General features: G+C 44.9%; 1 protein-coding gene across 10 annotated transcripts in view; it reads left to right on the top strand.

The window, feature by feature from the left end:
• Window positions 1-27098, top strand: part of PDZD2 (PDZ domain containing 2) — a 311522-nt gene that overhangs the window by 176022 nt on the left and 108402 nt on the right. The window contains exon 1 of one of the 10 annotated variants that reach the window (XM_043547012.1): window positions 20696-20846. The exons of the other annotated variants lie outside the window; for them this stretch is intronic. The gene's annotated coding sequence lies outside the window, so the exon portion shown is untranslated. Of the gene's footprint in view, window positions 1-20695; window positions 20847-27098 lie in introns of those variants that run through there. 10 annotated transcript variants of the gene reach the window in all.

Raw genomic sequence — 27098 nt, 5'->3', positions numbered from 1 at the left:
AAAGATATCAGGAGGGCCAAATCGCACCTGGAGCTGCAGCTAGCAAGAGATGTCAAGAGTAACAAGAAGGGTTTCTTCAGGTATGTTGGCAACAAGAAGAAAGCCAAGGAAAGTGTGGGCCCCTTACTGAATGAGGGAGGCAACCTAGTGACAGAGGATGTGGAAAAAGCTAATGTACTCAATGCTTTTTTTGCCTCTGTTTTCACTAACAAGGTCAGCTCCCAGACTGCTGCGCTGGGCATCACAAAATGGGGAAGAGATGGCCAGCCCTCTGTGGAGATAGAGGTGGTTAGGGACTATTTAGAAAAGCTGGACGTGCACAAGTCCATGGGGCCGGACGAGTTGCATCCGAGAGTGCTGAAGGAATTGGCGGCTGTGATTGCAGAGCCCTTGGCCATTATCTTTGAAAACTCGTGGCGAACGGGGGAAGTCCCGGATGACTGGAAAAAGGCTAATGTAGTGCCCATCTTTAAAAAAGGGAAGAAGGAGGATCCTGGGAACTACAGGCCAGTCAGCCTCACCTCAGTCCCTGGAAAAATCATGGAGCAGGTCCTCAAAGAATCAATCCTGAAGCACTTACATGAGAGGAAAGTGATCAGGAACAGTCAGCATGGATTCACCAAGGGAAGGTCATGCCTGACTAATCTAATCGCCTTCTATGATGAGATTACTGGTTCTGTCGATGAAGGGAAAGCAGTGGATGTATTGTTTCTTGACTTTAGCAAAGCTTTTGACACGGTCTCCCACAGTATTCTTGTCAGCAAGTTACGGAAGTATGGGCTGGATGAATGCACTATAAGGTGGGTAGAAAGCTGGCTAGATTGTCGGGCTCAACGGGTAGTGATCAATGGCTCCATGTCTAGTTGGCAGCCGGTGTCAAGTGGAGTGCCCCAGGGGTCGGTCCTGGGGCCGGTTTTGTTCAATATCTTCATAAATGATCTGGAGGATGGTGTGGATTGCACTCTCAGCAAATTTGCGGATGATACTAAACTGGGAGGAGTGGTAGATACGCTGGAGGGGAGGGATAGGATACAGAAGGACCTAGACAAATTGGAGGATTGGGCCAAAAGAAATCTGATGAGGTTCAATAAGGATAAGTGCCGGGTCCTGCACTTAGGATGGAAGAATCCAATGCACCGCTACAGACTAGGGACCGAATGGCTAGGCAGCAGTTCTGCGGAAAAGGACGTAGGGGTGACAGTGGACGAGAAGCTGGATATGAGTCAGCAGTGTGCCCTTGTTGCCAAGAAGGCCAGTGGCATTTTGGGATGTATAAGTAGGGGCATAGCGAGCAGATCGAGGGACGTGATCGTTCCCCTCTATTCGACACTGGTGAGGCCTCATCTGGAGTACTGTGTCCAGTTTTGGGCCCCACACTACAAGAAGGATGTGGATAAATTGGAGAGAGTCCAGCGAAGGGCAACAAAAATGATTAGGGGTCTAGAGCACATGACTTATGAGGAGAGGCTGAGGGAGCTGGGATTGTTTAGTCTGCAGAAGAGAAGAATGAGGGGGGATTTGATAGCTGCTTTCAACTACCTGAAAGGGGGTTCCAAAGAGGATGGCTCTAGACTGTTCTCAATGGTAGCAGATGACAGAACGAGGAGTAATGGTCTCAAGTTGCAATGGGGGAGGTTTAGATTGGATATTAGGAAAAACTTTTTCACTAAGAGGGTGGTGAAACACTGGAATGCGTTACCTAGGGAGGTGGTAGAATCTCCTTCCTTAGAGGTTTTTAATGTCAGGCTTGACAAAGCCCTGGCTGGGATGATTTAACTGGGAATTGGTCCTGCTTTGAGCAGGGGGTTGGACTAGATGACCTCCTGAGGTCCCTTCCAACCCCGATATTCTATGATTCTAAGGCCAGAGAGAGCACCCTAAATGATTTGTACACTGAGCTTGTAAACAACCCACGTTTGGCTGGTAAAAAGATCTATGGCATTGAAAAAATGAGACACAAAGGGAAGGAGGATGATAGTGTAATACCATTTGTAAATGATGATTGGGGAGAGCGCTAGTAAAACCTGAACAAGTGAAGGAGAGGTGGAAACAATATTTTGAGAGTCTCTGAAATGAGGCAAATCCCTTTAAGGCCGAATTTCCAACGTGTGATCCTAATGTGCTGTTTGAACCTCACATAACGGAGGAGGTAAGAAATGCAGTCCTGGAATGCAGAACAGTAAGGCAGCAGTACTCAATGCTTTTTTTGCCTCTGTCTTCACAGACAAGGTCAGCTCCCAGACTGCTGCACTGGGCAGCACAATATGGGGAGGAGGTGAGCAGCCCTCAGTGGTGAAAGAACAGGTTAAGGACTATTTAGAAAAGCTGGACATGGACAAGTCCATGGGGCAGGATACAATGCATCTGAGGGTAGTGAGGGATCGAGACAGAACAAGGAGCAATGGTCTCAAGTTGCAGTGGGGGAGGTCTAGGTTGGATATTAGGAAAAACTATTTCACTAGGAGAGTGATGTGAAGCACTGGAATGGGTTACCTAGGGAGGTGGTGGAATCTTCATCCTTAGAGATTTTTAAGGCCCAGCTTGACAAAGCCCTGGCTGGGATGATTTAGTTGTGGTTGGTCCTGCTTTGAGCAGGCATTTGGACTAGATGACCTCCTGAGGTCTCTTCCTACCCTAATATTGACATGATGAAGTGATGGCAGCTCTGGTGAAAATCTTGGGTAAGAGAGGCATAAAATGGATGAGCAGAGTGGTTAAAGCTGTATGTTGAGACTAGCATTCCCAAAGACTGGTGAAAGTCTATCCTGCTCCCAGTATAAATGTGGAAACTATTGAGAGAGAGAATTATTGTTACAGTACAATATCTTTATTTCTCCTGGATGTTAGGATTAGGAGAATGGGGGATTGCCTTCTTGATCAAGAACAGATCAGCTTTAGGAAAGGATGGGGAACCACAGATGCCATGTTTGTAATTTGGCAAATAGGAGAGCTGCTGGGCTTTTATTGTCCTAGAAAAAGCATACAATAAAGTGACAGAAGGATCCTCACAGCAGTGCTCAGGAAATTTTCAGTGTCTGAGGATTTAATAACTATATAATGTTCTATATAGATTCCCTAAAACAGTGATCTGAATATGTTTTGGAATGACAAATCCCTTTTAAGTAAAAGTTGGACTGCATTAGGGGTTAGCTCTTAGTCTGCTGCTGTTATAATATTGATGGACTATGTCAGCAGGAATGTCCCAACGGGAGAAGATGAGAAGCTACTGTATACAGGCAATATAGCAATAAGGGAATCCTCAAAAGAAGACCTAGAGGAAATAGTAAACCGGTGGTATGACCAGCGAAGCTGGCATGGGATGAAAATGAGCATGACTGAGGTCATGTGGGTCAGGAGAGTTGCCACAGGAAAATTGGACATGAGATTAATGGTGAGAGAGTAAACCAGACTGACCAGTTTGTGTATCTTGGCAGTTGGGTCATGGAAGATGGTGAGCTTGAATGTGAGTTACAGTCCAGATTGCAGAGAGCTGGAAGAGTGTGGAATAATATCTCAGGGGTTATGTATGACAAGCCACGTAGACTAAAAGCCCAACTGTATAGCGCAGTGGTGCGCCCCGCTGTGCTGAATGGTGCAGGAGCATGGGTGATAGAGGCAGCAGGTTTAATGCCTACAGGTGTTTGAGAGGAGATGTCTTTGTGCCATTAGAAGAGCTATACAAAGAGACAGATTTCAAAATGAAAATATTGGGATGGAAGTCAAAATCTGTGATAGCGGCAAAGAGTCCTGTGGCACCTTATAGACTAACAGACGCACTGGAGCATAAGCTTTCGTGGGTGAATACCCACTTCGTCAGATGCATGTAGTGGAAATTTCCAGAGGCAGGTATAAATATGCAAGCAAGAATCAGGCTAGGGATAACGAGGTTAGTTCAGTCAGGGAGGATGAGGCCCTCTTCTAGCAGTTGAGGTGTGAACACCAAGGGAGGAGAAACTGCTTTTGTGGTTGGCTAGCCATTCACAGCCTTTGTTTAATCCTGAGCTGATGGTGTCAAATTTGCAAATGATCGGAAGCTCAGCAGTTTCTCCTTGAAGTCTGGTCCTGAAGTTTTTTGCTGCAGGATGGCTACCTTTAAATCTGCTATTGTGTGTCCAGGGAGGTTGAAGTGTTCTCCTACAGGTTTTTGTATATTGCCATTCCTAATATCCGATTTGTGTCGATTTATCTTTTTATGTAGGGACTGTCCAGTTTGGCCAGAATATGCTTCAGGTTGGCGGGTTGTCTGTGGGAGAGGACTGGCCTGCCTCCCAAGGCCTGCGAAAGTGAGGGATCGTTGTCCAGGGTGGGTTGTAGATCACTGATGATGTGTTGGAGAGGTTTTAGCTGAGGGCTGTATGTGATGGCCAGTGGAGTTCTGTTGGTTTCTTTCTTGGGCTTGTCTTGCAGCAGGAGGCTTCTGGGTACACGTCTGGCTCTGTTGATCTGTTTCCTTATTTCCTCATGTGGGTATTCTAGTTTTGAGAATGCTTGGTGAAGATCTTGTAGGTGTTGTCTGAGGGGTTGGAGCAAATGCGGTTGTACCTCATCTCTTGGCTGTAGACCAATCACATCAGCCACACTATCAGAGGCTTGTTCACCTGCACATCTACCAATGTGATATATGCCATCATGTGCCAGCAATGCCCCTCTGCCGTGTACATTGGCCAAGCTGGACAGTCTCTATGTAAAAGAATAAATGGACACAAATCAGATGTCAAGAATTATAACATTCAAAAACCAGTCAGAGAACACTTTGATCTCTTTGGTCACTCGATTACAGACCTAAAAGTTGCAATTCTTCAACAAAAAAACTTCAAAAACAGACTCCAACGAGAGACTACTGAATTGGAATTAGTTTGCAAACTGGATACAATTAATTTAGGCTTGAATAAAGACTGGGAGTGGATGGGTCATTACACAAAGTAAAACTATTTCCCCATGTTTATTCTCCCCCCCCCCGCTGTTCCTAAGACGTTCTTGTCAACTGCTGGAAATGGTCCACCTTGATTATCATTACAAAAGGTTTTTTCCCCCCGCTCTCCTGCTGGTAATAGCTCACCTTACCTGATCACTCTCGTTACAGTGTGTATGGTAACACCCATTGTTTCATGTTCTCTGTGTATATAAATCTCCCCACTGTATTTTCCACTGAATGCATCTGATGAAGTGAGCTGTAGCTCATGAAAGCTTATGCTCAAATAAATTTGTTAGTCTCTAAGGTGCCACAAGTCCTCCTTTTCTTTTTGCGGATACAGACTAACATGGCTGCTACTCTGAAACCTGGCTGTAGACAGTGGATTGTGTGGTGTGGCTGACAAAAATCCAGGAAGTGCAACTTAGTTGTTTTGGACACATGCAGAGGATGAAGGAAGGGCACCTGGTGAAGATAGCATGGCAGGAGAAGGTGATAAGGAAGAGGCACTGAGAAAAGCCTAGGAAGCGATAGATGGATAGCAACAAAGAAGATTATAAGCATGTGGACCTTGGTGCCTCCTCGAAAAGACAAAGATGGCAGATGCTTGCACAATGATCCAACCTCACTTGATGGGATAAAGGGAAGACGAAGTCTGTGCGAAATGGCTATACAAGAATTTCCAGTATCTGCTAGTGTCAGTCTGCAATATAATTCAGTAGTGGCTGGCTAGAAGCACTCATATAATTCAACTGGGAGTGATTTTTGCATGCTAGAGGCTGTGGGTTAATAGACCAGAGTGGTTGTTCTCACAGCGAAGCAGTGTAAAAGGCACCCCAGGTTGGAGAGTTGAGGGGATACAGCTGTCCATCAGTCCAGATTGTACCCTGGGAAATGTCACAGCAGGGTTAGCATGGTGGTGTGAGGTTAATGCTAATAATGGGTAATAGGAAATGTGGTGTGACACCCCTTTTCTCTCTGCAAGAGCTGATTATTTGATATCATAGGTGCTGACTCCGTGGGTGCTCCGGTGCTGGAGCAGCCATGGGTAAAAAACGATGGGTGCTTAGCACCCACCGGCAGCCCACCTATCAGCACCTCCCCCAGCACTTCCCAGCCATCATGAACAGCTGTTTCCCAGTGTGCAGGAAGCTGGGAGGGAGGAGCGAGGACGCGGCGTGCTCGGGGGTGGGAGCGGGACTGGGCGGGGTGGAGCAGGCATTGGGGGAAGGGGTGGAGTGGGGCCAGGGCCTGGGGTGGAGCCGGAGGTTGAGCACCCCCTGGCACTTTTGAAAAATCGGCGCCTGTGGTTGATATAGAGGTAGTTTGTTGGAAAAGTCAATAGCTACTAAAACAGCATCATGGAACAAAACTGCAAAAACAAAGGTTGCACTTGTAACTACCTAGCTGATTTGCCTCATGGCCGCATCCCCATCAGAACAAACCGCTCCCTGTTCCACTGAAGCGAGGGCTTTCTCCTTCTGCACTAACCATCCCCAGGAATGGGTTTATATCACTTTTTTATTTCTCAAAATAGTGAGAGAGTTCTTGTTTGCTTGTGTCACATTTTCTAAAGGGTTAACTCTGGGCCTCAGACCGTTTGTTCCTGTTGGTGGTTCGTTTGCCTTTTGGTATGCTCCACACCTGAGCAGAAGCCTCCTCTCTTCCCTATGGCTGCTTATGTATTTCAGAGAAATGGCACTCAATGGAAAAAAAAACTCTCAGCTTCCCTACACAGAGGGAAGAAGCATTGTGAAACTTCTTTAGATTGTCTTGACTGGGGCTTGGGTGGTCAGGTCCGGTGCTTAGAGCAGGGGCAATCAGGTCTGGTGGTTGGAGCAGTGGCAGTGAGAGGCAAGGATCAGAACCGAAGATCAGAGCTGGAGTCAGGAACTAGGAGTCAGAGCCAGGGTCAGGAACCAAGCACTGAATGGGGCAGAGCCAGAGTCGTAGTCATAGTACTTCAGCCAGGGGTCGGGATTGTAGTCGAAATTGAAGGGTAGAGGCAGAGGGTCCAAGCCAGGGTTGGGAGTGTGAGAGCAAGCCAAGAAGCAGATCTGTCGCTACAGCTGGCAGGGGAGTCAACCGCATTGGATGTTTCCTGGAACTCCTCCTGGGCTCCTGGACCAGTTAGGGGTCACAAAGGAATCTGTCAGTCTTTCTTCTAGGGTGGTACTTTCTGTGGTATTTCTCTGCACGGGGTCTATGTGATAACACATACAGCCTTATCATGGCTGCCAGGTAGTGGTGTGGAGGTGTCTGCCACCCCACAACCCAGAGACTTGGTTTCTAGTCCCCACACTACAACCCCACACTGATACGGTGAGTGTGAGAGTTTGCCCCCTTACCATCAATGGACCTCGGAGGGTTTTAACCTAAACATGCAGATATTTCAAGATCCACAGAGGGAAGGAATATTCACACAGCTAACCAGACCTCCCTCTCTTTGCGCCAGCATATCTTCACTGGGTCCAGGCCAGCAGCTTCCCCATACCACCCTGCAGGGGACTTCACAGCTGCCCAAGAGTTATTAGGGGGAGTTATCATAAGCAGTGCTCACCTGGATTCTCAGCGATCTTCTGCCTTTTCTTGTGCAACTTGCTGCCCTCAGCACTGCATACATATCCCCTGTTGCCCTATGGTAATTAATGCACTTTGTCAACTACATTTTAAAGAACATAAAACTGTCTTATGGAAAAGGCACAATTGTTGCTTTCATGATGGGGATTCTAATCATTTAAATAAAATGTGACACTATAAAACAATACTTATGAAGTAATAAAAGTTATTAATTCAATACTGTCAATATGCATAAGACCTTTGTATTTCAAGTACTGTACATACCTTTTTGGGAAAGTCCTATAGAAGATAATAAGAATGTTAACTGTTCTTTGAATCTTATTGATTTCTACAGCAATTTCTTAAAAAAACCTATAATATTTAATAGAGTGATAAAAATTCTGTTGGATTTTTTTTAACCATCCTATAAACTTTGTTATTAATATCTATAGAATAGTTCAAAATGTTATTGTCTCTATTACATGCTATAGGATTTTAGAAAGATTGTGATCTATTATACTTCTTTAGCCCCACTTGATTTCGTTCCCATGAAATGCTGTAGGTCTTTTCCGTAAGAGTTGGGTCTGATCTTTAAGGTTGCTGAGCACCTGCTACTCAGTGGGAGTTGATGGTAATTGAAAGTGTTCTTTCAACACTTGCTAGAATTGGCCCATTTAATAGAATATATTGTATATTCTGAAAAACAACAACGAGGAGTCCTTGTGGCACCTTAGAGACTAACAGATTTATTTGGGCATAAGCTTTCGTGGACTAAAACCCACTTCATCAGATGCCTGGAGTGGAAAATACAGTAGCAGGTACATGAAAAGATGGGAGTTTCCCTAAGGGAGTATGCCCAAATACATTGGTTAGTCTCTAAGGTGCCACAAGGACTCCTCGTTGTTTTTGCTGATACAGACTAACATGGCTACCACTTTGAAACCTGTATATTCTAAGTTACGTATGCGTGGGGGCTGTATTACCTGAACTAGCTGTATTCATTATCTCATCTTACTCTAGTGTGTAAAACATTTGGTACTTGTATGGCATTCACATGTAAAGTTTGTGTGTGTATATATGAGTAAAAATCCTGCAAAAAATTGGCCATGGGAAAATAAGTAGCACCATATTTCAGGGCAAATACTGTGGAGAAAGGTTAGTGTTAAAGATTTGCTTATCCAGAGGCTGTTAGCAGCTCTTTAGCATCAAAATAATACCAAATAAATGAGAAAGGATCAACAGTAGTTAAAAATTCAGCCCTAATGCATAATGGCACTCATGGTCATTGTGGGAACAGGACCTGAATAAGGATGAAGATGAATGTGCGTCTTTTGTTCCTGATGCATGTGTGTGATTGCTAAAGTGGTTGTTAATGTTGTGCTTGGTGACAGTGTGTTCAAATTAGCTGCTGCATGTGCAACTTTCATTATCAGAGCAAAGGGAGACAATGTCTTATTTTCAGAAGCAGATTGAATACCAGTGAAAGCAAGATGCAAACTTGGCTTTATGTGTCACATAAAGTTCTGTAGATAGAGTTTAATATTTGCAACTAAAACATGTTTTACTACTTTTATAAAATATGTATTTAAAAACAAAGCCTCCTTTTGGGTATGCTGGAGAAAGTTCACCTTCCTTCTAACAGGGAGTAAGTCAGAGGTTCCCGATGCAACTCATGTTCGCAGCCTCACAACCAATGTGTTTGACAGTGGTTAATGCTGCCTATCCCGTGAGGTGTCTGAATCAAAGGAAAATACAGAGTGGACGGATAGGGCCCTATTTATGGGTGCACTTGAGCTCTGCTTGACACAGCACCTCTGAGTGTGGGAAGGGGCAAACATGGCTTTGAGCCATCTTTATACTGTTGAGTGAAATCCTGGCCTTACTGTAGTCAATGGCAAAATTCCCATTGACTTCAGTGGGGTCAGGAATTCATCTTTGGGTTAGGATAGAACAGCCTCAGGGCTACCTTAAACTCTGTTCTGTTGCAGTGGTCCGTTTCAGCCAGTGGTGTCCAATACGTTCACCACTAGCCACATGTGGCTGATAGGCTATTGAATTGTAGCTAATGCATGTGGCTTTTTTATAATGTGGCTAATAAGAAAAATTCAAAACCACAAGCTAGCAGTGTGGCTCGCATCAAATTTCTATTGGACACCCCTGCTTTAAGCAGATGAAAATAGCTGGAGAACAGTGGTGCTTTAGCCATCTTCCCTTCCCCCAGCCACGCCTTTGACATATCCCGGCTCTATGGGCTGTGTCAAAGAGTTGATATACTGGCTCTATGTTGCCTGGGGAGCCCATTTACACCAAAAATTTCTTTGGCACCAGATACATCCAGTCTAATGCCCCTCTGCAGTGCTAGCATGGCATTAATGTGCTGCAGTGGACATGTGAATCAGACCCTCAGTTAGTCCATCAAGAAATTCCTGGAGCTAAACAAAAAGCTTCTTTACAAAATGTATGGGGCTGGATTCTAATCTCATTTACAGTACTGTAAATCCAGCCACAGCACTGATTTAGTGGAGTCACTTTGGATTTATACTGGTGCAGTTGAGGTTAGACTTTGATTTATTGTGTGAAATAAGATTTTGCTGTTACTGCACAGTTCTTTTGTCCTGTATACCTGTGAACAGTTGTTGGTTAGGGTCTGCTGATGCCATTTCCTTTACAGGCAACAGGTACAAAGAATAAAATGAAGCATCTTTATTTCTAAATTAATAGGATACAGGCTTACAAGCTGTTGCTTGTTCTTTTCAAACTGAAGCATTCATTGCGATATCTCTGTAGTTGCATTTTCATTTCATGAATGTATTTATGCAAAACACACTGACAAGTCCAATTAATACATTCAGTACCATTACAACCCCCTCCCCCAATAACAAGTGGATTAGTTATATGACATGTGTAAGTTAATAATTCAATAGCTGTGATTTCTCTCTTAGAATTGGCATTTTACCCTTCTGCCAGGGCATGTGTGTATTGGAGCACAGCAATTGCTGTTTAATCCTGTTTTGAAATTAAAGGAATGACTTGCAGCCCGTTGGAGCAATAGATGATAATTCTCTTATGAGCACAGCTGAGCGGGCAGCATTCTTCTTAAATGAAAAATGCTCAGCGTAGAGTGGGCGGAGCGCACTAGTATGATAGGTGGTGAGGCAGCAGAAAGGGCAGGAGGAGGAGAATTCACTTGTGTGTTAGACACATGGATCACCAGCGGGAAGTATGGAGCAGGACACTGGTATGTTTTAACTGTTTTGGGTTTGTTTTTTTTTTTAACAAGAAGTAAATCTGTAAAACTGCAGTTGCAAGAACTGAAAGATTAATGAGAGTACAGGAGGGAAAGAAATGTTGCTTTCAGTGCAATGCTTGCTGTTTCTGATGTAAGGCAGAGGAGAGTCATGGGGTTGGTCTGTTCAGCAGGTAAGAAGCAGGGATGGGCAAACCTCATGGAGTCTGAGTTTTGGGAACCTTGCAAACTATTTCTTTGGGTTTGATAGAGCTTGTGTGAGTTTGCAAAATGTGTTTTGCCTGTGAGTCTCTTATCTATACATATACAGAAAATGTTTCTAGATAATGGAAAATGTGTCTTACACATAAGGGGGAAATGCGTACTGTGCATTAAGCACAGACAACCCCCACTCCTCCAAAAGGCTGAGGCAGGTGTTTGGCCTGGTATATGTTATGTCTACTGTATTCATTATATTTTTTAACCTCTTGACTACTCCTTTATTCATAATTTCTTTGTATTTGTTTTTCACTCTATCTCTCCATTCATATTTATGCCTCTCTCTGCTCTTCCTCTTCCCCCTGTCCCCCTCCCCAAAAAATCTCTCCACAGTGGCGTGTGAAACCTAATACCATTTTGAGTTGAATGTTCAAACTGTAGATGGATGAGCAGGTTGGACATTTATTATTTCTTTGAACTTATAAATGAAGTAAAATGAATTCCTGCGTGCTTGTTCGGAAGGGAAGAATATTCAGCTTGATGTTTGGAACCTTTAGGAAAAAAACGTGTGTCAAGAATAGTTGTGCTAATGCTATTCAGTCCCAAAACAAAACTTTAATTATAATCAGTGCTACTGCATTTGGTTAGTACTTATCCCAGATAAGTTAGTATTAAACGAGTTTGCAGATTCTCTGGAGAAGCTGATATATGAATTCAGGCACAGTAAGCTCTTCATTTTTCAGAGCAATTAAAGGTGCTATTTATTTTCAGTTAAAGTGGGTAGTTTGTGCAACTGTTGTAAATCCCCTTTGGTTGACTGGAAGCCAGCATGACGTCTGAATGTGTGGTCAACCTCTGCTCTAATGCTCTGTGCTAGGATTGGCAGGGGTGGTCCTCGCCATTTTGCCGTCCAGGGCAGAAAACGTTTACTGGGCCCATTCTTAGTAGCTAAGGGTATTGTGGGGGGAGGGGGGGCCACACACACACTGGCCAATTAGAGTGGAGCAAAACTGGCTAGCCAATAAAAGAAAGGGGAAAAAAAAAAAGCACAGTGTATGGTTCCCCCTAGAAATTAGTGCCCAGGGAGGCTGCCCTGCTTGCCTACCCCTAGGATCAGCCCTGAGGATTGGTGCTCCAGTGAGGTTCCTGAGATTTTGTCACAGTGACATGTTGTAAATTTGTGGTGTTAGCTTGACCCGTCGAAGATGTCACATAATGCATGATCCTGTTCCACTTAAATCGGTGGGAGTTTTGGCATTCACTTCAGTGATCAGTGGCAGGATTAGGCCATAGTAATAAAGAGAAGGATAAGGCCTATAATGAAGAGCAGTGTTGTGTCTCAGCAGGAGACTTTTGGCAGGATGGTTGTGACATGAAGTCTCTTAGAATGAGGGAGGAGTTGGGTAAGCAGAGGAGGTGAGTAGGGTTGCCAGCCCTCCCGGTTTCATCGGGAGTCTCCCGGAATCAGGCCCTATCTCCTGGAGGCTACTGAAGCCAAACTGGAAGATTTTAGGTACTGAAAATCCAGCGGCACAGCGGGGCTAAGGCAGGCTCCCTGCCTGCCCTGGCTCTGCGCAGCTCCCGGAAGAGGCCGGCATGTTCCTGTGGACTCGGGGGGATGGGGAAGTGTGCCCCAGTACCAATGGGAGCTGTGGGGGCAGTGTTTGTGGGCACAGGCAATGCGCGCTTCTTCTCCCCCCCCCCATTCTTGCCACCGGGGCCACAGGGACGTGGTGCCAGCCGCTTCCAGGAGCAGCATGGGGCCAGGACAGGCAGGCAGGGAGCCTGCCTTAGCCCAGTTGAGCTGCTGATTGGAAGCTGCCCGAGGTAAGCGCCGCCTGGCTGGACCCGGCACCCCGCACCCTCTCCCGCACCACAACCCCCAGCCCTGAGCCACCTTCTGCACCCAAACTCCCTCCGAGAGCCTGCACCCCTCCTGCACCCCAACTCCCTACCCCAGCCCAGAGCCCCGTCCTGTACACAAACTCCCCCCCTCTTGCACCTCCTCTTGCACCCCTGCCCCAGGCTCAGCCGGGAGCCCCCTCCCACACTGCAAACCCCTCAGCCCCAGCCCAGAGCCCACACCCCTACCCCAGCCCGGGGAAAGCGAGTGAGAGTGGGGGAGAGCGAGCAGCGGAGGGAGGGGGGATGGAGTGAGCGGGGCGGTGCCTTGGAGAAGGGGCAGGGTAGGGGCATAGCCTTGAGGCAGGGGTGGGACAAGGGTGTTTGGGTTTGTGTGATTAGACATTGGCAACTCTAGGGGTGAGGCTTTTGCATTTCTACAACCTGTGTTTTTAATTTAATTTTTTAAGTTGTTTCTGTGCTGAGATTTTGAATGCCAGATTGTAGCTGGGGGTAAACTAGTACATCAAAATGATAAATTTTAACCTTCAGAACAGCATGCTTTATAGTGGGAATGCTGATTCTCCCTTCTATTGGCCTTTGAGGTGGTATTCAGTATGTGGTCACTTGGGGCCGATGAATCAGATGAGAATAAACCATTATGAACACTAGCAGTCTGCAATAGCAGCTTGGGAAACAGGCTTGTTGTTACTGGGACAAGCTCATGACATGAATAGATGTGACAGCCCAAAGTCTTGTCATCTCTTGTGCTCACAAAATAATGTATTCTCTTACTGTGTGTGTCAGTTGTTTTACTTATTTGTAACACCTGTGCCCTGTAACTAATGGAATTGTTGCAGCAGATTATGAAGTGCATTGTTCCGAATGCAGAAACCAGCACTGCATGAAAAACATTCATTTGGCGGGTTGCATGGAATAGTTTCCAAATACTACCACACTGACCTTTTGAAGATTGTGTGTGTGTAACAACCCCTCCCCTCCCTAACCTTCCTGTGCTTGACTTTGCAACCTAAACCACTCTCTTCTGATGCAGTTTTTTTGGGAAGTACTAGATGTACATGTGTTCATGCATTCCTAATTCTGCCCCATTGAGACTTCCTCCTGTTCACTGAATGAGGTTGGGAAGCTATATCATAAGGCATATGCACGGTGCGCCAAATTAATGTTGAACAGGCAACCATAAATCTGGCATTTCCTAACTTTCGAGTGCTTGACTTCACAACCTAAATAACTTCCTTGTGACATAAACGTTTGCACATGATTTCCTAGATTTTATTTTTAAATAGACCGGGGTGGGCAAACTTTTTGGCCTGAGGGCCACATATGGGTATGGAAATTTTATGGCGGGCCATGAATGCTCATGAAACTGGGGGTTGGGATGTGGGAGAGGGTGAGGGCTCCGGCTGGGGGTGTGGGCTCTGGGGTGGAGCCAGAAATGAGTTCAGGTTGTGGGAAGGGGCTCCAGGCTGGGGCAGGGGGTTGGGGTCGGGGGGGGCTGAGGGCTCTGGCTGTGGGTGTGAGCTCTGGGGTACAGGGGGGTGGGATCGAGAGGTTCAGAGGGCAGGAGGGGAATCAGGGCTGGGGAAAGGGGTTGGGGCGCAGAAGGGGGTCGGCATGCAGGCTCTGAGCGGCGCGTGCCTCAAGCAACTCCCGGAAGCAGTGGCATGTCCCGCTTCCGCTTCCTATGCAGAGGTGCAGCCAGGCGGTTCTGCATGCTGCCCTGTCTGCAGGCGCCACCCCTGCAGTTCCCATTGGCCCTGTTTGCTGGCCAGTGGGAGCTGCAGGGGCAGTGCTTGGGGCAAGGGCAGTGTGTGGAGCCCCCTGGCTGCCCCTATGCATAGGAGCTGGAGAGGGGATGTGCTGCTGCTTCCCGGAGCCGCGTGGAGCAAGCCTCCGACCCCACTCCTGCTCCCCGGCAGGAGCTCGAAGGCCGGATTAAAATGTCTGAAGGGCCAGATGCGGCCCCCAGGCTGTAGTTTGCCCACCCCTGAAATAGACAGACAAAAGTAAAAACAAATTTCTGTTATGTGCAACTGTAAGAACCCATCCATCATATGTTATCAGCGGAATCTTCAGTACTGCAGATCAAATTGCTACCACATTAGATAGAGGATTTAATGGCATTAGTTGGCAGCAGTAGAAGGCTATTATCTCAAAGGGATATTGGTTACTGGTGACATGTGCTGGGACCTGGACTGAACTGGCTCTTTTTCTTCTTCCTGCCCTGGAAGGTGTGACTTCTGTCCCACATGGTGCCTCCAGAGGAGGGGGATGGGCTGCTGGGGCCATGTGCAGCTCCAGGAGTTTTATAGGGAGAGATAGGCCAGCCTTTCTGATTTTCTCCAAGCATCCAGGTGTTGTTTGAAGTTCCTGCTCCCATGTGGTGCTATGGGGGGAGGTCAGTGGGGTGGCACATTGGGGTCATGGGCTGGCTCTGGTGGGAGGGAGTTTGACCTGGCTTGACTCGTCCACCACCCACCATCATACCCAGGTGTTCCCAGTGCAGTGGAGGTGGTGGTGGCAGTGGTAAGTGCTGTCATTGCTTTGGTGGTACCATGAACCCAGCTCTTTAGAATATTTGTGGTCAGTTGTTATTTTGGCAGGCTGCCAGAATCTTCCTGAGGCATGCAGGCCATGTTGTGGAAATGGCTATTTTGAATAGTTTATAACTCAGCTCACCCTGAATGTAATTTCCCAGGGCAAAGAAAAGGCACGTTTCTAGCCCAAGGGCATTGCCCCTGCTGAATTTCAAAGGCCTGCTGCAAACCATGGAGGTGTGAGAGCTTCTCAAAAAAATGTTGCAAGAATCTTTCGTAATGGAAAGTGTTAGGCAACCTAAATTTAGCGGTCACTCTCAGCTCTCTCCCTATAATTTATATTTACATAGATACACACAAACAATTCTACAATAATGGTCCATCTTATAATATTTATTTAGATTTATCATTTTTAAAATGTTGTGCTTGTACTAAAGTGTTGAGCTCCAACAATAATTAGACTTTACAATAACAACTACCTAGCGGCATAAATACTAATATACAAATAAATTAACCAGCCAGCAGCCTTAAATCCTCAAATGCAGAAAGCAAGTTACATCAGCTAGCTGACACTGAAATAGGAAAATGGCAGTAAAGCCTGCTAGTTATACCCAGGAATATACCCTCATCCATCCCCTAACCCTGTCAAACAAACAGCTTTTGCAGCGTGCCTAGAAAGATGTAAAATCTGGACTATTTTGGACCAAATAGGGCTGCTGCAGAATTTTGGGCAATTACTGTAGAACACAGAAGTATCCTTTTATAAGGTGTATAAGAGTATTTGTATTTCAGGGTTGGGATTGGGACTCTGAGCCCCTATCATCTCATATAGGGCATCATTGTGTCACTCTTACATTAAGTAGCACGTATTCACACAAGTTGTTCTTCGGAAGTCTGTGGGAATTCTTGAACAAGCGAGTGTGATCAAATTAGGGCCCTTTACAATGAGCCGCTGTATTGAGCCCCAGAGCATGCCATCCACATGCAACTGAATGGCAGCCAGTGGGTGCTGGCTGTTACAGCTGAGAACTGCCTTTGGTAAATTGGCTCGGTTTGCCCAAGAAGACTGAGAAGCGCTGTATTAACTCTCACTGGTGCTGTTTAACTGGCACTGATAGGATGATAAACTTGTCTGCAAAAAATAAATACATGAACAAATAAATAAAACCATTGCATCTCTAATACACAGTATTCAAATGTGAAGTGTTTGTGCACATGGGAGGATCTGTAAGGATAGTTTAGAGATGACCACACAGAACTACAGTTTCTGTGTAATAGTTTTAGGGAGAGTACGTCTTTTATTCCTGCCAAATTTCAGGAATATTTAAGATAATGGTCCCTTCTGAGTTTAGTATCTATGAATCTATTAATCTGTTTTAGGAAGCAGGAGGGGAAGGGTTTGGAGTCATTGACAGAAACTGTTGAGCAAGAATGATAGATAGTACTGCATATTGGATTGTAGTGGAGAGAGCTTGTCAAAACATGTAAAAGAAGGATAGTTCAACAAATTAATAGTCAGAAATAAAAACAGTTCATTCCCTGGATTTACCGTATACTGCAGGGGTGGCCAAACTTACTGGCCCTCTGAACCGCCTACGACAATCTTCAGAAGTTTGAGAGCCGGGACGCACCTGCTGGGGCTCGGGCCTCCAGACCTGCGGGAGGCGCCTGATGAGGCTCTGGGCTTCAGTGTGGGCACAAGGAAGTAAGTAAGGAGTGAGATGTAGATAAAGGATTTGCTTCCTGCATCTAAGCTTCATTCAGTGCAAAAGAGTGTGGAAGAAGGGTCATCAGGTAACTGGTTACAGGTGGAAGGGCAGGCGACTTCTGCAGAAGCTGCCTTTGCCAGCTTTACACAAGTGAAGAGTTTTCTTCTGCCAGGAGAATTCACTGCTGACCACTTAGGGTCAAAATCCATCCCTTGTGTGATGGGTAACCCTTCTGCCAGGCCGAGTAGGTAGCAGCAAGGGCCAGGTTCAGTACACGGGGGTTCCCTCTCATCAAAGCAAATGCAAAACTGGCTCGAGCCCCCACCCAGTGACTTGGGAAAATCTTACACACATTCCTGGGCGCCTCAAAGAGGCAATACTTCCCCTCTCGCAAGCACAGAGTCTCGGTGTAGCAGAGAATCTTTAATAACATGAGGTAAACGATATCAGCATTAAATTGGGAAAACACCACAACTAGGGTTCATCAACCAAACCATGAGCAAAGACCCACCCCACCAAAGTGGGCCATGTCCTTTTCCTCGGGTTCTTGAGTCCAACAACCCAAACGCCTCTTGAGTCCAGCAACCCAAAAATCACCCAAAGTCCAAAAAGTCCAACAACCCAAAAGTCCAGCCCCAGAGTGTTACTCCCCAGTGTTAGGATATAGATATTCAGGCCTGTCTGTAAAGGCCTATACTCTAAGAATTTAGGTGTATTCTTATCGCTTGGCTAGTAATAGAGGTATAAAAGAGAGAATCAAAATCACTGTCTGCCAGTGTAAGGTCCTTCTCTGACTGTCACAGTAAGAGAAGGACCTTACCTTCTCTTACTGTGACAGTCAGAGAAGGACCTTACACTGGCAGACAGTGATTTTGATTCTCTCTTTTATACTTCTATAACTAGCCAAGTGATAAGAATACACCTACATTCTTAGAGTATAGGCCTTTACAGACAGGCCTGAATATCTATATCCTAACACCCAGTCTGGGTGAAAATGTGTGTGTGGGTGGGAGCGGGGGGGTAGAGGTAAGGGGCACCTTAAATGATCTGAAGCTGACTACCCCGTAGCTCCATAAGGCTTCACTCTGATCTGCTCCATGAGCTGCTCCGCTCCACTCCACCAGCCGTCCCACAAACCGCTCTGCTCCGCAAGCAGCTCCTGCCGTCCCACAAACTGCTCCGCTCCACTCTGCAATAGATCTTCAGGCTCCCCACTACTTAACACAGTGCTCAGTGATTTCAGCTCTTAGTAATTTTAGCTCTTTAGTGATTTCAGCTTGTAGTAGTGGGAGCCTCAGTGCTGGTGCACCATAAGGCCAAAGTGAATTCAGCTCAGCACCTGTAGCTAGACTCCTAATAGACCCAAAATTAGCTCTGATGTTCCACAGTGGAGAGAGACAGAGGTGCAATTCATGTTTCAGGCCCTCACAAAGAGACCCACTCCACCACATACTAATACCTGTCTCCAGCCTCTCTCAATTCACAGAGTTTTGGAACCCATGTCCCTTGCCTAGCGAGTGTTACTTAGTTGAGGGCGAGTCCCTCCATCATAACAAAAGGCCAAGTACAGTTCCACTCTCCTTGATTCCCATAATCAGGATAATAACAATTTATTCTTCCTGCCCCAATAACAGAGACACAGGGGATCCCACAGCAGCCAGAGTGACCATTTGGGCAGCTATGGGCTCATTCTAGGTGGACTGGGTGTGCCTATGCAAATGAGATCAGCCCCTGAAGTTCTTTTCCACAACTTGCCACACCTCACCACCAGATGTCAGGGTGGAGTTCAGCCTGACTCTGCTTACAGATGTATTAGTGGTGTAAGTGTGCTGGGTTATAATAAGGAATCTGTCTCAAAGCCTAAATCCTCATTACATATTGAATATTCACTATCTACTCAGCTTTTGTTGCTGCTGCGCTGATTGTCCAGTCAGAGTCCAGAGATGGGATAAGAGAAGAAACTAAAGAAGAGGGCATGGGACAAGATGCAATTTGCAAGACCCATGAAGGTCTGGAAAGGGGGAGAGGTTTTTTTAGTGTTGGTACAATTCTAAAAAAGTTTGGGCCAAAATTTCATGAGCCCAGAAATGCAGTGTCACTGTGTGGGCAATGGGAGCATGTTCATTCCTTTACATGGAGTGTGTATGTATTTCTTCATCTCATTGTGTGCTGAAACTGTAAATATTTTACCAGTTAGCCTTAGAGCAGGTGTGTTTGGTTATGCAGGTTCTCACACAAAACAATAGGAAGGGAGTTAGAAAATAAACTATACTGCACTGTATGATACAAGACTTTGTTTTAATTGAGTGTTGTTTGTGTGACAGTCTACAACAAGCTAAAATAATTATTTGAACTGTCTTATTTCACTTAAGATGAAATGTCCAGACACAAACTGCATTAGATAAATGTAGATTTGAAACCCTTTTAATAATCCTGAATTAGATTATGAAATTTTGTCTCTGTGGGATAAGCAGCAAAAGCAGTTTGAGTGCTGCCCTGTAATGGGATTCATTCGTTACCTGCAATTATTACTGTGAGTAAATATGTACTTATTTGTCTTTCAATGCCTGTGTATATACTCTGTAAAAACAGGTGTTGCCGGCTAGTTGGCTTCTTTTGATTTTTGTGAAATGGAAATCATGAGTGTGATTAACTGCCTGAATGCCCTCCTGGTAAACATCTCCCAGCTCCGATTTAGAAATTGCAACGAGTCCTCATAGGAGTTATGGATGTAGAACTAAAATGGATGACTGTCACCATTCTGAGTGGGGGTGAGGGGGAGCAGGAAATGTGACAGCAGGCGCCCTTAAAAATGGTACGCTCCAACTTTTCCTGAACATTTTTTTTGCCTTCTCAACATTCTTCCTTTTTTCACTTTGGATTGGTGAGATTGTGGAATATCCACCTAGACTGCCCCTGCAGAAAATCAGAGCCCTGGAGTCACCACAGTTGAAGGAGCCAAACCAGAGACATTTGAGAAGCACATTTAGTAAGTCAGATCATGGAGACAGGAGAATATTTTGCTTTGTCAGTTACAGAGCTTCTTAAAATTTGTTTAAATTTGAGGCATTTCAGTCATATATAGGACGTCAAGTTCCATTGCACAGCTCTTAATATAACATGAGGCAACATGTTCACTCTTTTTCCTCCAGCACTTGCCTGTAACTCTTTGGATTGCGTGTTGGCAAAAAAACAAAGGTTGTGATAACCACAGGTATTTCTTTGGCTGTGCTTCTCTGACAGAGAGCAATAAAAGGGGGAAGATAGCACTCAGATGCTTTGGCTTTGCCATTTAAAAGCATTGTGGAAAAAGGAGGGGCAGAAATGCAGAGAGACAGTCTGGGGTTTGCCAAACCAAAGTCCTTTACACAGCCTGAATTACAGGTGAATAGTAGGTGAGTTTGGATTATTTTCTGAAGGGTAGGAAACAAATGTGAAAGGAGTGAATTAAAACAGCCACAAACAGGGCCGTCCTTACCCATATGCAAAGCATGCAGCTGCGTGCTTCTCCAGCCCCTGCCCTGACTCTTCCCCAGGGCCCCTGCTCCGCCCCAGCCTCGCCCCCACTCCCCTGAGGACTGCAGCAGGGCCGGGCCTGCACTCACCGGGAGCGGGAGTGCAGTGACCCAGCCCCAGCCGCGCCAGCTTATTTTTCTGATAACTGAAAATATCTGCAGACAATGAACGTGCCATCAGTTACATGTTTACTGCTGAAATGTAAGCAGTATTATCAAACCAGACCATGCAGTCCTGTGATGGCCTGATTGAATTAGTTCCCTGCTTTTCACACACTGCTATTTGCCTGCAACCAAGTATTTAAGGTAATTTGCCTTTTGAATATTCACTCTTCTGTCTGCTGGGATCTTCTTTTCAGGCCTGACCCCAAGAAGTACTGAAGGCCCACATATCCCATTGCCTTTACCGGTGCTGGGGTTTTTTTTTTTTTTTTTTTAAAGGTTCAAGCCTTTTGTCAATATTAAAGCCCAAAATCTCAGCAAAATAAATATTGAGACTTATTTAGCAAATCACCCCTCTAGCTACGGGTAACATAATGATTAAATTGGTTACGTGACATGGTGATCATAGTGCGGTTCCTACGGGCTCTGTGTCCACATGACATAATCTGTTACAATTGGCACCTTCAAGCAGAGATGCAAACATCTTACTCCCAGAGGCACTCCCTGGACTTCTTGGCAATCACACTTGTGGGGCAGTGTGGAAGAGGCTTGTGTTGCTTCTGCCCATGCGCTATGTTCAGTGGCTAAACAGAAGGCTCCAGAACATATTTTGGCACATTTCATGAGCGCTAAGAACACTTCTAAAAATATCTTTTTTACAATGTGGATGGAAAAGAAAGGACCTATACGTTCTCATTGCGTTTTCCTAATATTAACCATTCTAGTCCATGTTCTCCTCATACCTGTGATCTATACGTGATTTAGCTGTTGGCCATCACTTTTGGGACAATGCCCATTAAGTTTTCAATTTTCAATTTAATTTTGGCTTAAACAGTACTTCTGTCTAAGGCCTTGAGATGGCCTCCGGTAGCCTAGTATGTGAACAGCTCACAGTTTTTATCTGCACAACGCCCCTGCAAGATGGGGAACTATTGTCCCTTGTTGGATTTGCCAAAGTCATGCAGGAGACCAGTGACAGGTCAGGGACTTCAACCTAGCTCTCCTAAGGTACAAGTTAGCACCCAGACCATCCATTTAGAGGTCTGCCCGGACCCAAATTATAGGCCCAACCTGTACCCAAGCCCACCCAAACCAAGCCTGATCGGGTTTTTGATCCAACCCTGCTCCTTCCCCCCTGAACCGAGTCCTTATCGCTCCTGCTACCACCTTTTGCCCCTGTGGTCAGCTTTCCTTCTCCTGCCCGTGGCATTGGCATGGCAGCACTGCATGTGCCAGTTGCTGCATGCCCTGCTCCTGCCATCCATTGCCCTCTAGTGCACTGCAAAATGAGAACCACTGCAGCGCCTTGGCATACTCAGTCTGCAGCACGCACACGCTGCAGCAGGAGATGGCAGGAGCAGGACAGGCAGCCACTGTTACACCGGCCTTACGGGCACGAAGAGGAGAGCCAACCTAATTCAGGCCCAAGAGTGTCCGGTTGTTTTTCCGCCCAATGCAACCCAGATCCAGTACTTGAGCGAGACAGTGTGGGACATTTGTTGTTTCAGATGTTCTTCTGGTGGCAGATGATGCAGACCCTGGGAAGGTGACCTAGAAACCACCTTACTTAGCTTACATAGTGCTTCACATAATTGGGCATGTGGTCACATTTTGCAAGGCTTAAAGCTGGTTTCCCAGTAAAAGGAGCAGGTAGAACATGCTCTCTTCTGCAGCCCACAAAATGTAGCCAAGTAGCCAACTCCTCGGTGTTTGACATTCAACGGTGAACCTGTTGTCATAGATCCTAGTGAGCTCCCTTTCCTGGTCGAATCCTAGTCTCATAGATTGTAAAGACATATTCTCAGTTCATTATACCTGTGCAAACAGATGTGTATGGTGTCTCATTCCAAAAGTGGCCACGATGTATTTCTGGTGGGAATTTAATTCCACAGCTGGTCCATACAAAGAGAAAAACCTGGCTCCTACAGGTTTCAGCTCCAGGACATTATTATTACATTATTAACTTATTATCATTCTCATTTTATTGATGGGGAAACTGAGCCAGAAAGAGGATCCAGGGCATGTTATTTCACTGCTGGACCAGACTGCCCTTCTGAAAGTTAAGTTACAAGCATTTCTAAAAAATTCAGTAGCTTTATTCTCGTTACTCACTGATTCCCTTTTTGTAAAGCTGTTGGTGAATAATGTTCCATAAAGACTTATAAAACTGCGAATTCAAGTTGTTTTTTTCTCCCCACTCTAGAAGCCTTGGCTTTTCAGAAAACCAATATTGTTTAGAGAGCTGCTGCTGATGTGAGACTGTGGGAAGTATTGGTTATTCTTGGCAACAAGTCACAGTCTCAAAATTGCTTACCATCAAAAGGAAGTGGGAGCCCTGTTACCTGCCCCCGGCCATTTGAATTAACTTAGATTCATAGATATATCAACTTGGTTGATATATTTTTAGAACAGCTAAGCTTGTTGATTGACCTTCTCATGTTATTTCTACATTTTTTAATCATCTTATTAATGCAGGTAGAGAATATTACATCTCTTTTTCCATATGTCAGCGCACACACAGAATCTAAGACAGGAAAGGGCTCATTGAGTGTGACAATATGAGTTGAAACTGCTTGCCTCGTTATTGTTGTTGTTATGTACTAGCCTCTTGGTTGTCCTATTCAGTTAATACAGGGGCCAGATTCATGCAAGGATCTTACATTGGTTTCTATCAGTATAAATCATGGAGGAGGCTGCAAGGCAGAAATTCTGCCCATGGGAAGTTGCAAAGATGAGTGGTGACAACCAGGGTGTGTGTAAAGGACGTGTTGCAGGCCTAAGAGGGGGTGTGATCCAATCAGCCAGGGAAGCACTGATTCCTGCTGAGCTAAAATCACAACTTCAATCTGTTCTTCCAGCCCGGCTCTTGGAGCTCAGGGCTGTTCTGGACTGGCTGTTTCATGTTGTAACATACCTTCATGATGACATGAATCACTGCGCTGAGATGCAAAGACTTTGTCCTAAGCAGCTGTATATTTCCATGACTTCTTGTCTTCTGTGTTAGAATTTGTTTCCAAGATGCTCACAGCTAAATCAGGCAATATTTTACTATCATCAGTCATTCACTTACTCCTATCTGGTAGCCAATTTAGATAAACTGCCTTTTGGAAGGGTAGATGGCTTGTTGATCTCAAACACAGCTCCAAATACCCCCAAAACCACAACTTTGAATTTTGTTAGGATCTACTCAGCCCTTTATCCTTCCAAGGTAGAGAACACTGAGTTTCAAGTAGTTTACCATGTCACAGTCTTTCAGGAGAGAACAAAAATCATGTCTGTGACCTGTCTGTGCTGCATTGGACATTATAGGTCCCGTGGCACTTTGCGTGGAGGTTTGAAATCCAGTCTCTGGCCAGAATTTCCCCTCCTTGTTCACTCTTGTGAAACATACTCTGTGCCAGTTGGCTAGATATCAGTGTGTATACAGTTAGTAAAGCGTTGTTTGTAAAGGATTTTGGCATCCGCCAGGATGAAAGGCCCTGTATAAATGTAAAAGAGCACTATTATTAGAAAATAAACATATTTTTTTAATATTTTGTTTGTAAAAGAAACCCAGATGTTTTCTGATAGTCTGCTTTGGTTCTCCAGTGGCTCAACGTGACCATTTATGTTTATGAAAGCGTCAGTGCACAGCTTTAACAAATGTGATGAGACAGAGAGAGTTCATTGCAACATGTGCTTGTCGAGTCTGGGAACGCTTTCTGTTTACTTATCCTAAAATATCCTTTCCGCGTCAGACACTTCACACATATGCCATTAAGCCTGGAATAAACCCGGCTATTTTATCAGTTTATATAACATCAATAATCAACTCAGTGGTGTAAGGGAGAAATGAGAGTTGGGACTTTAACACACAGAGGTCATAGAAGGTAATGGATGTGCAGTTCCCTTCATAATTCTGAAGGAAAGAGAGTATTATTACACACCCATTAGTAGTCGTAGTAGTAACCAGGGACACAGCTCCTTACAGGCAGGTGTGCTGCGAGGAAGGTAACTGTATTACAGCTGTTCTGTTCTTTGCCTTAGACACCAAGTGCATCAGCAGTGATTGTGTTACCCTGTTTATTTATTTTTTAAGTTTTAGTTTTAATCATGTGTAGTTTTTGTGGTTCTGTAGTTTGGCAGATAGATGATTTCTCTCCCAAAGAAAGGAACAAATCAGCCCCTACTGCTCATGACTATCTATATGATACTGATATTGTACCCTAGCTAATATGAATTAGGAGAGTGAGATCAAGTCAGAAAAAGGTTCAGACTGTCATTAATTCAAAACATGAAGACAAGGATGTTTCAAAGTAGATGTCTCGGAGAATGTCCTAGCTCTGAATTTGGGAGCAAGGATACCTGGGTTCATTTGTTCTATGTAGTTAATCCCTTTTAGGGTTTTCTATAGAGATCATCACCAGAGTGTGTCAGTGCTGGGTTCTCTTCCTGATTTTTGTGCAGCTATCCTATGATAATTTGGACTTAACCGCTGTGCCTCAGTTTACTCATCTGTTTAAAAAAACAGAAATAAAACAGTACTAACCTACCACTTAGGCAGTTTTAAAATATGTTGCTATACCACACTTGCTGCAGTGGAGAAGACTGGAAATCTACAGTGCAATGGCACTGCAGCATTGGCAGCTTCATTTTAGGGTATGTCTACACAGCAAAAGATACGCATGGAATCAGCCTAACCAAGCTAGGTTGAATCCCGCTAGCATGGGCAGCTATGGTAGTGAAAAGACAGCACAGTGTGGGTAGTACAAACCTGGCACAGGCCCTGCATACGTACTCTGCTCGCGAGCCCACTCTGCGCTGTCTTCACTACCATCGTTACCCTCGCTAACTGGGTTCAAGCTAGCTCAGGTAGGTGACTCATGCACAGCTTTTGCTGTATAGATGTGTCCTTAGCAATGTCTCATGGACTAGAGTATTGTGGAGTTCATGCATAATCACTAATGGTTGCTCAGCATTTGTGATCCTCGGAAGGTGCTTCAGAAATGCAAAATATATTCGTACTATCTGTATTTATTTAAGACAATTAAGTGCAGTATTGAAAGGTGTTCTGAATCCATTACAAAGACTGCAAACTGGTCTGTAATTAATTGCCTTTGCAAATTAGAGTCTTCCTGCATGTTGTCTCTGTGGTCCTCCTTCTTTGTGCAGGGGAGCTGTGGCTTTTCTTCTGTGTGAGGGGGCCCGCTGCATCATCCTGAAATGATTTAGTGAATGTCAGCATTGCTACAGAAAATTGGGCAAATATGGCTCTAGTAAAGCGTTCCGTTTCTGTACCATATTAACAGCATTGTGTTATGCGCTAATAAAATGTCTTGCATTCTTCAAGATCAGTAATATTAAGACCTCGTGGTATGCTGTCGAAGCTAGTACTTCTAAATCTGTGATGAGAGGCGCACCCCTCCCCCACACACACATAACATTGCAACTCTGTTTCTGAAATCCATCTGGTATTTGAATTTTTAAAAAACCCAGTGAATACTCTGTTGGTGCCAGATTCAGTAAAAAGTTTGTCTGGTTTCTGTTCTTTAGAAACCCCGACAAGTGGAATTTTGGATCCAGCATCACTTTTGCAGAGGCTTCTGCAGTGCAGAAGCTAAACAGGTATTTTACTGAATCCAGCCCTTATTTGTCTTCTGGCGTGGGATGCTCCTCCTCACCAACCAATGCATTTTGGTAGGATTGGGTTAATTTCTTTTCCATGCTTTTGTTAGTCTACTGTTATCTTTTCTGGTTTATTATATCTTAATATTAATGTAATTAGTCTTAAGATACACAAAATACTTTAAAATTTTTTAAAAAAAACCTTCCTATTTCTCCCCCCAAAAACATGTCAGATAGTTTTCTGTGGCATGATTGTCATTGGTATAGACTTGATGGTGTCCAGTCAGGACAGAGGAAAGTGTACTTACTGCTTTGCCCCATTCTGAGCTCTGCAGGCAGGCTTCCAGGTTGATTCCTGCCTTGCACTGAAGCAGATCAACTTGAAGATCAATTTTAGGGGATTTTCCACCTTCCTCAGACTTAAAGTTAGAAAAGCAGGAAAAGAAGCCGTAAAGGAAAAAGAAGCAAAAGTAGGCAGACTGTAGTTAGCCAAATTGAAATTTAACTTAGGAGTTTGATTAACAATCTTATCCTTGTTTCCCTCTCCTCCCCCCCCCCCCCAAAAAAAAAAAAAAAAAAAAGAAGTCATTCTATATTAAATGACCACAAATGATCAGGACCTTGGTTGTCTGTCTCCACAAAAAGACAGCTGAGTGTTGCACCATCAAGCATAGTTCTTCCAACACAGGGTTGCTTGGGCGTTGAATCAACGGTGACTCAGAATGAACAGTGCCACCTACTGAATCATTGACACCTCTTTTTCCAGCACATAGTTTTCCCTAAGCCTGGAAG

Source organism: Chelonia mydas, chromosome 5 (assembly GCF_015237465.2).
Source record: "Chelonia mydas isolate rCheMyd1 chromosome 5, rCheMyd1.pri.v2, whole genome shotgun sequence".
NCBI classification, from domain to species: domain Eukaryota; kingdom Metazoa; phylum Chordata; order Testudines; family Cheloniidae; genus Chelonia; species Chelonia mydas.
The sequence above is the reverse complement of the archived record's forward strand: the minus strand, read 5'-3'. Positions and strand labels throughout refer to the sequence as shown.